This window comes from Leiobunum rupestre, chromosome 3, assembly GCF_980474605.1.
Source record: "Leiobunum rupestre chromosome 3, qqLeiRupe1.1.hap1, whole genome shotgun sequence".
NCBI lineage: Eukaryota > Metazoa > Arthropoda > Arachnida > Opiliones > Sclerosomatidae > Leiobunum > Leiobunum rupestre.
The window spans coordinates 5,821,890-5,831,567 of NC_143386.1; positions in this window are offsets into that span (position 1 = coordinate 5,821,890).

Sequence of the window (9,678 nt, forward strand, 5' to 3'; positions counted from 1 at the left end):
ACTGATTTATAAAAAAAATCACGTCTTCTAATTTTTTGAATCCACAACTTGCGTAGAGGGTCGTTAGCTTACACTCTATGGTATGCCACCTAGAAAGATACATTTGTTAGGCAATTATTTTATTGTTGTATGTCTTTGAATTGAACTACTTACTTTATTTCCATGTAGATCTGTTGGTCCTTTCTGAGGGCAGAATAAAACTCCACAGTACCTAATGAGGCTCATGATGATTGAAACGTTTAACCGAGGCTTAAGATTTAAACAAACGTAACTAACGTTTTTTGAAAGCTTATGGCTAATTTAGAAATACATAATTGGAAAATCCGAAAGTTCTGGATTTCTAATATACCTAAAAATGTATAATATATAAAAAAATACCTTACTTATTAAGCGCACATTAAAAATTAACCGCTAAATATTAATACCAACTCTGCCGATAAACAGAAAAATATAAGCAGAAGATGATTTGAAGTCAACCAATCATAAAAGATCTGTCTCACACTGCCATCTATACGCAGGATCATTCGTTAAAATTTTAATCCGACATGGCACTGTCCCTATAGTTCAGCTTACGTGTTTGTAATATGCGGATAGGTCTATTGGTACAACATTGGTATACACACCACACTCTTGGGAATTCGTGTACTGATCATACACAATTTAAAGATATCGAAACCGCTAAGGCGTCTCAAATATAAATATTTTTACGTTATTAAATTATTGATCGTAACTCTAATCTCCATGACCCAGCAGGTAGTCAGAATCTTATATTGTTTAAAGAGGGAAGGTTTTGTGTGGAACTCCTAAAATTTAAGGGAAAGGGACAAACCAGTTGTGAAATTCATTATACATTTATATAGATTAAGTGTTTAAAAATTTAAAAAATTGGTTTTAGGTAAAATTATGAGACTAAATTATATCAAACTTAGAAATTTTAATTCACAAAAATCCATAAAAATAAAACAAATTAATAATAATCAGATTTAAAGTTTCCATATCAGCGTCCTGAAACGTAAAACAATTGTTGATAATTACCATAAATATTTTTTTATTTAGTTTGGTCCACTAAACATACTTATTTCGACACTAAGAATTTCTTCTACCCACTGGACGGTGTTTCCATCGCCCCAAAAGTAGTGGGCTGTATAAACAACAACAAAATAGCTAATTCGCCGCCGGCGGCCAGTTATTCGACTCCTAATAGTGATAAATATAGAAATGAATATTTTAGGTTTTGCCGAGAATATACGGGATGTTAAAAATGTAAAAAGGTAATTAGCGTTTTCCTCCTTTATGTTAATATTAAATAGTGTATAAATTTCATTTCATTGTATAGTTTAAGTTTTAACTTTTAGTGTGAGTAAATCTAATTGTATATATTCCCTTTCCTATTTTCGTGGTATGTATTTTATTTAACCACTGTATTGTATATTTGGGAAAAACCCTCCTTGGATGTCGTTGGCCAGTTTCGTAAATTCCTATCTCCACGGGCCCTGCCAATCAACTTATTATAAGTGCGGGGAAATGGAGCACTGGGGAATTTGGCCACATCATCGCCAAAAACTTTCCAACGGCAGAAGGGGAGGGATAAATTTTCCATATAACTGACAGGACCTCGAGAGAGGCTAGTCAGTCTGTCAGAACATAAAAGAAGCTCGCCTAAACTAGCGAGAAAATCAGCCTCTGCCGGATGCAGAATTTAGAAGTTTCCAAATGAAACAAAACTTAAAATAAATTTAGTAACCATATTAAGGCTTCAATAAAACTCAGTAAGAAGCAATGATTCGTTGTATTTTTTCCTAGTTCTAATACCGTCCGTAATAATCCCGTAGTTATCTGGGAACTGTTTCAGTCCGGTTCTCAGACTAAATTGTAGCTCTCCCCAGAACCGCCTTAAATAAAGGAATCTTCAAGAAGCGTTTTCTTCACGGGAGGAGGAGGCTGTGATAGAAAAAAAAACCTAAATAACTCTATCGTGATGATGGTGTGGTACATCGCTGCTCCGTTCGAGTTCGTACCGGCAAAATGTTTCGCTAGTGGAGAAAAACAACACACAAACCAAATTATAAAACTTTTGAACATTCAAATTTATTCAAACTGACACTTTACAAATTAATCATTTTATCGCAGTTAAAACTAGATTCTTATATAATTTGTCAAAAAATATCACGTGGCTTTAAGTTGTGTCGTTTGCTTAAGATATCAAATTCGCCCCCGTGGCTGTGCAATCATTTTGATTTTATATGGTTTAAGAAAATTATTTGTAATGTCATATTGTTAAATACATATTGAGCGTACTAAAAAAAACAAATTTAAGAATTCTTAGAAGATTGTTCCACCGTCTATGATTGTTCAAACTCTTACAAAAAGACGACAGGAGGGAATCGCGTACATGTTGAAAACTTGAGGGTAATAATTGGGTTGAATCTAGTTTTTCTATTCATTTACAAAACCAATTTTACAGTGGTTTGAACTTTTGAACATTCAAATTTATTCAAACTGACACTTTACAAATTATTCTTTTTATCGCAGTTAAAACTCAATGTACATTTCCATCAAGTGTGAATTTCGAAAAATTTAGCCTATAGGCTTATGCGAAAACGAAAAAAAATTCTATCTTCTTTAAAATCGATGCCCACGCGAGAATGAAAAACTTTCCGAGTATCGCTGAAACGCCTTTCAAATTCGCAAACCGTCAAAAAATGTACAAAGAATTTTCGGTATTTAAAGTCTATTTATATTTCCCCCAAACTTTCCCTGGCTTTTTCTCAATATTTAACAAAATCTACCGAAAGTCGGCCACATTTATTCTTATTACACCAATTAATTCGCGATTGCCCAAAATTTCGATTAAATACAGGCAGAAGTTTAATGGAAAACCGAACAAAATTGCTATGTTCTTTTTTATCGCAGTTAAATCTCAATGCTTACATTTTTTGCGCTGTTGAATAGCTCCAATATAGCTGTTTCGAGTACACTTCAATAAGCTTAATCCGAAAATAAGATTAACTGGTAAGATTATAGAAGGCAAAATTTATAAGTTGCTGTTACGAGCGCTCTTATTAGTAATTCACTATTGGAAATGAATTGATTGAAATGAAAGCTCTGTCGTGTCTGTTTTCTACCCCCATTACCTCGCCCACCCCACAATTTTTCCCCTACATTATCACCGTGGGAAGAGGTGGTTGGAGTTGAAATAGGCGCTTAAATAAAACATTCTTCGCCATGTAAGTGAGTACTGTTTATATAGTGCTTGTTCATAATAATGGAAACTTTTCAGTTGTAAACAGGACGTCGTGTTTTTGCTTAGTCTAATTATGTCAAAAAAAAAGCTACGGGGTTAAACTTGTTAACTCGTTGCATACCGTATAGGTGAAAAGTGTCCATTATTTTAACAAGCACTATATAAATAGTGACTTGCAGGTCCTGGCTCTCGGAAATATTATTGGCAATTTCCTTGAAGATGTTTTATTGAAGCATCTATTGAAATCTTTCAAACACATTTAGTTGGGATTTCAGACAATTAGAATTTCGTGGGCTGGCAGATGTTTAACTTGGTTTATGAAATTTCTCCAGTTCAGACACAACACTTCGGGATATAAACTCATATGAAATAAAAAATGCTTTTATCAAAACAGTTGGAAGGTTGATTTAAGCGGTAGTTGGGATCTATGAAGGCACAGATATTGGAAATGTTTCAGAATTAGAGTTATTTTTCGGAATTATTTTAAACAGCAAAATTTATTTCTAAAATAATTTCCATCGAAGACAGTCAGAGACTTCAGAGGCACTCAAAGAGATAGAAAGGGAGATACCACCGACCAACGGTACGTAGGAGTGTTAAGGATTGCTCGTGAGTCAAGTCAAAGTAAATAAAGTGTTTTATTGAATAACGAACTAAGGCATCTTCCCTTAACTTATAGTTAAAATATCTTGTATACGAACCAACCGCGAAGCTGGTTTATTACAAAATAAATGCCAAGCCAAAGAACAGTTACACAAATGGACAATGAAACAAGACAGGGGTGGATCCCTTTTTCTGGCACATGAAGCATTTTCCTTTTTTTGAGAAAACATGTGATATCATTTTGCCATTTGCAAAAACTGACATCAATTTAAAAACTAATGAAATAAGGAAATCTTTGATTATCAGGGATCTTCAAAAAATATTTCTCTAAATGAAATTTGGGACAATTTATAGGGAACTGAAGAAGAAAATTCACGAAGTGCCAACTAAATTGTTTTAACTTAATTATTAATTGTCATTTAAAGGTTCTAACTAGGCAGATTAAAAATGAATTCCAAATTGCCAAAAAAGACGATCTAATTAGTAGTGGAGTTAGAAAAGATCTCAAAGTTCTAACTCAAAATAAACCGAAAAATAGTAAAGATAATTTAATAAAATATTTATTTTAAGGTGAAATTAACTGATTACGAACAGCTTTCCTCCTTTTAACTCTCTTTTCTTTGGTAAAATTACCATTTTTAGTGTTTTTGTCATTAAAGACTTAATCAGTTTTATCTTCTTTGTTGACTGTCCATATTGAAGAACTGGCGGGTTTTCACCAGAGCCACAAGACCCTTTGTCTACTAAAAAAGTTTTCGAGCATATGATGGTTTAATCTCGCAGTAAAAACTTGATAATTTCAATAGTAGAGTATACTGAAATGGCAAAACTATATTAAGGTTATTCAATGTCAACAAGTTATATTGAAATACGGTGTTGGGTAGTATTTTAAATACTTTTTAAGTATTTAGTACTTTATTTTAAAGTATTTTACCCAAAACTGTTGAAATATTCTTACCAGTTATTGTTATACCCTGTAGCGCCTCTCTACTCAGTAGCATTTTAGATTTATCAATACCTTCCACAACCATTTCATCTACCTCTCGCTCCCATTCGTTATTACCTCAGGAAATCAGTTACTGAAATTAAGAATATTAAGATTTAGGACAAACATTTATGTATTTGATTAATTTTTCTCATATACTGCGACACTTAAAAAATTAAATGAGATATTACCTTAATGAGAGGGGGGAAATTGATTAGTTCGTGTCCAGGGGAAGTTAAATTAAAGTCTCAGCATTGAAACTAAGCAATCAATATATGGCTTACGTTTTTAGAAAAGATAAATCCGTTACTTTTATTGAGTGGTCATTACGATAACAATAATAATAAACATAAACATAAACATAAAATTGACCACATTTATACGGCGAAGTTTTGGCTCTCTGGTTCCCATTTACTTAAATAAACTTTAATTCATCTTATGGTACCGTAGAGTTCGATGCGGGCGTAGTTCAACAGGGGCAGAGATCACTCTCCAGGTAAAGAAGATACGAGCGCGCACAACATAACGAGGCGCGGTAACTTACGCGTTTGTCAAGAACTTTCTCGAAGAGGAATCCGCACGGCATCTCTGCTTACTAGGAGAGAGAGAGACGTGTCCGTCCATGGACTAATTAACACAGGGACACCCCGTTCCCATGTTATTTCAATAACAGTCGCGCGGTCGACTGGCCGGAAATGGTCTGAGGTATCCTTGCGCCGACTGTACTATATATTTTGTCTTTCTTAGCCTGCAACTGACTATAGTAGTTTTCAATATCACTGCTGAATTTCGAAAAAAATAGCTGACGGTTCTATGATTTCTATCTTTTGCCGCGACAATACGTTTTATGATATTTTTATAGCATTAGATTATATTTTTATTGGGAAAAATGAAAAAAACTCTGTGTATGCAAATCGTGTAAAAGTGATTCAAGATACAGCTATATGGGTGGAGTATGTTTTATACCATTCCCTGAACCCAAAATCATTATTACAATTGATAAATTCTGAAATTGAAAGTGGTTAGAATGCCGGGAGTAGTGGCTCACTTCTGTAATCCCAGGCGTCCGGGAGGCACAGTTTGTGGATGGCCGTGTGAGGACGACCACGAATCCCCCAATGGGTGGTCGGAATACTTCCGCCACGGGTGTCCCCACGTATCCCCCGTTGGCGTGGCCGTCACACATATCTCGCCCTGCTTAATCAGATGGTGTCTTCGCCGGGCTCGCGGTCTTCTCAGACTCAAATCAGCCCTTTCTTCTTTGAATAAAAAAAAGTGATGAAAAGGCGGTTTATTAAGCCTTGGTAAAGACTTACCAGAAATTAAATTGACATCCAATTCTCTGTTTCCCTTTTTCTAGGTGGAGAAATGAGCATCGTTTCGTAAGTTAATGAAGGGAAATTCATTTTCTATTTAGGTCAAATTAAGAAGGACAATTATAGCTAATTTAAATCCGAAAAACGAAACTGTACGCGCCACGACATAATAGGCACATTGACTAGCTTTATGTTCATCCCCCCCTTTTCTCCTTCCCCTTTGACCCTAGTTTTCCGTTAGTTTTTAACTATACCGCCAGAGCGCACATTTAACAATCGCCCGAAGCAAATATTCGGGAACGGGGTGTCCCTGTGTTAATTAGTCCATGATCCGTCTATTTATATGCGCTGGTCAGTGGTCAGTATTTCGTCCCTGTTTGAAACCTTCATTGACCTTCCTCTCAGCTTCCCAAAACGCTGATACTTGTTGGGTTTTAACGGAAGAGGTATTTCTTAGGGGGGGGACCAGAGTGTTGCACCATTATGGGAAACCAGGAGAAAATGAAGCCGTTGAAGTTTGAAATAAGGGAACATTCATAAAGTTCGTGAAATTAAATTCATTAATATGAAAAATATTATTACACTACCTCAAATCTTCAATCATTTAAACTCCTAAACGATGTTAAAGCTGGTTTTCTCTTTTTGTGGAAAGAAAATGTATTTCAGACATTTAGGATACAAAAAAAAACTGGTCAAAATAGCTCAGAAATTTGCCTATCTCGGGCGCTTCATCTCCCACCATCATCTACTGCATTGGCTGTGGTAGAGCTTAGAATTTGGGTAGCGAGCTTGACTTTCATACAACTGTATGTAGAAGCGAAGTCGAATCTATTTTGAAGGTGTCACTTATGTTTTTCCAAAGAATAAATTTCCCATTTTTATTTATTTAATTCTAATTGGTTTAAAGGAACCATCCTTTTGTTTTTTTCATTTTTTCACTATCTTAACATTATGACATACATCAGAGACAAAAATAGAGGTTCGTTGTTACCGAGGGGCTGATCACTTCGCGTAATCGGTGTACAGAGCCGTACCTTTGACTGTACTAATGGGATTACGCATAATCTTTGAAGTCCCTGCCTTTGGCAGTGCTAATATAAGCGTAATCCGGTGTACAGACTTTCTAAGAGTGGTTAGCCCCTCGGTTGTTACTGAAAGGATTTGTTGTTTAGCTTTTGATCAGTGGCGTAGCCAGGGGGGGGGGGCACAGGGGGCACATGTTCGTACGTACAATTTTTTTATTTTTTTCTTTTCTTTTAATGGTGTCCCCCCCGAAACAAAATCCTGGCTACGCTATTGCTTTTGATCCACTGACGTACAAATTTATTAGTAATTTTTTTAATTTCTTCAAATTTGTTTAGGGTTTAGCTATATTATCCCTTTTAATTATGGACTAATCTACTTTTTCGTGTGTTCTATGGCTCAACTTGCATACCAATTGTGGCTCCATCTCGGCGCTGGTCAAAATTTTCCCCTAGCTTGAGCTGGGTTACTAGTGGCGCCTCTAGCCGCGGGTCAAAATATTACCCCAGCTATTACAGTGCTCCCTAAGACCATTTACACCTGGACTGCAATGAAGATAGGCGTTCTTGTTAGGCTTGTGTCGCCGCTACCCCAACGCCACCATCGTTATTTAGAGGCAACTATCGTCCACAAGGGAATTCGGGCTGAAAAAATGCGTTCACTTCGCGCTCCTTTCGTTCATAGCGTCGCACCCTCCTCTCCCGACATTTTACTCGGTCGCCCCATGAGCCGTGACCAATTTTGAATTTTCGCCTTTTATTTATGGCGTCAAGGCTTAAGTGGAAACCACATGGCAAAGTTTATTGAAATTCGACCTAAAACGTTTTGGGAACTTGTTGAAGGTATGTTTAATTATGAACTATTAATGCGACAAGCACACGTAAAATCGTTTAGGCTGGTTGTTCGAGTATCGACTTGTCATATTTACAGTATTCAAGTTAGGTTCCATCTTTAAAGAAATGTAGATGGCGCCACCCTCCCGACGTGTAATAAAACAAGTTGGTTTACCGAGTGATCGAGGGGTCTCGGGCATTCTGTTATCGCCCGCACCCCGGAGCGCCCGTTCCTGAATTCCCATCTATAACTGTTTTGTATGTAAATAAGTTGTTCCTTATTAAACTAATATTTATAAACAAGATTTTATCATTTACGAACACAACAAATTGGCGACGGAGATGGGATCCGACTAGGCGGAAAAGTAAAGAGGTAATTTGACGAAATTTACAAAAGCAATACGAACCGCATGGGGACAAGGCTTAACATCCATTGCACTGCAAACTTCGGGGGAAAAGAAGAATAAGAATCCGGGTGAAACAACATTCATCCGTACCCATCCGGGAATGAAATACAACAAAACAAGAAAATATCAGTGAGTTTCAAACATTGAAATATTTACGAAAGATCTCGTCAAGAGAAAGGCTTCACACCCAAAAGAAATCCAACGACATACGACAAACCCAACATGGCAACAATTGGTCAGCTCAACACGTTTGACAACAAGAAAGAATCATGGAGCCAATATGCCGAGAGGTTAGACGCTTATTTCAACGCTAATGACATTAACGACGCTAAAAAGAAAAAGGTCGTGTTGCAGACGATACTAAGCCCCGAAACGTACACGATGTTACGAAATCGTTTGCGTCCTGATACCATTGACTCTAAAACATACGACGAACTCAAGGCCGCGTTGACAAAACATTTTAACCCGGCGCCGTTACGCTGTATCGCCCGCCTCCGTTTTCATCGACGAAACCGCTTAGAAGGCGAATCGGTGGAAGCCTTTAATGCCGAACTACAAGCCTTAGCGGCACACTGTATGTTTGATAAAACCGATGAAATGATTGTCGACCAAATAATCTTCGGAGTGAACGATTCAGCGATGCAGCAAATCACTCCCGCGCTTTTGGCCGATTAAATCATGATTAAAATGATGAAATGGATTTAGTCGCGATTAAATCATGACTAAATCTAGTTAGTGATTAAGTTCATTAAATCGCAATGTAGCCGATTAAATCGTGATTAAAAAGATTAAATCTCGATTAAGTAGATTCAATTACGTTTTGAAGATAAAAGTACACTGAAAAATTAATCATATTTCTTATTAAAATTTTAAATTGAAGGTAAAGGCTTTTTGATTAGACACTTTGAAATTTACGTGCATGTATATGAGTGGAAAGGGTAAAGAAGGACGTTATACGAGAAACTATACACCAACAGCTGCTCCGTCAAAGGGAGAACGAAGCTTGGGCGGTTTAATCTTCGCGGTATATGTGGGATTTAAATGGAAAGCTGCCCCTGGTTCCTATGGAAAATTAGGGATATTTTGATATGGAAAACAAAGGCGGCTTGAATTAGCTCGACCCTGAGTCTTCATACGGATGAATTTTTATTATCATTCATTAAGTCATTAGAAAAAGGCACATGTCTTTCCATGAGGGGTCCGACACTCATCTAAAATGCGTACGAAATGTTCGATGTGATTTTCAAATTTCAATAAGATTTGATTT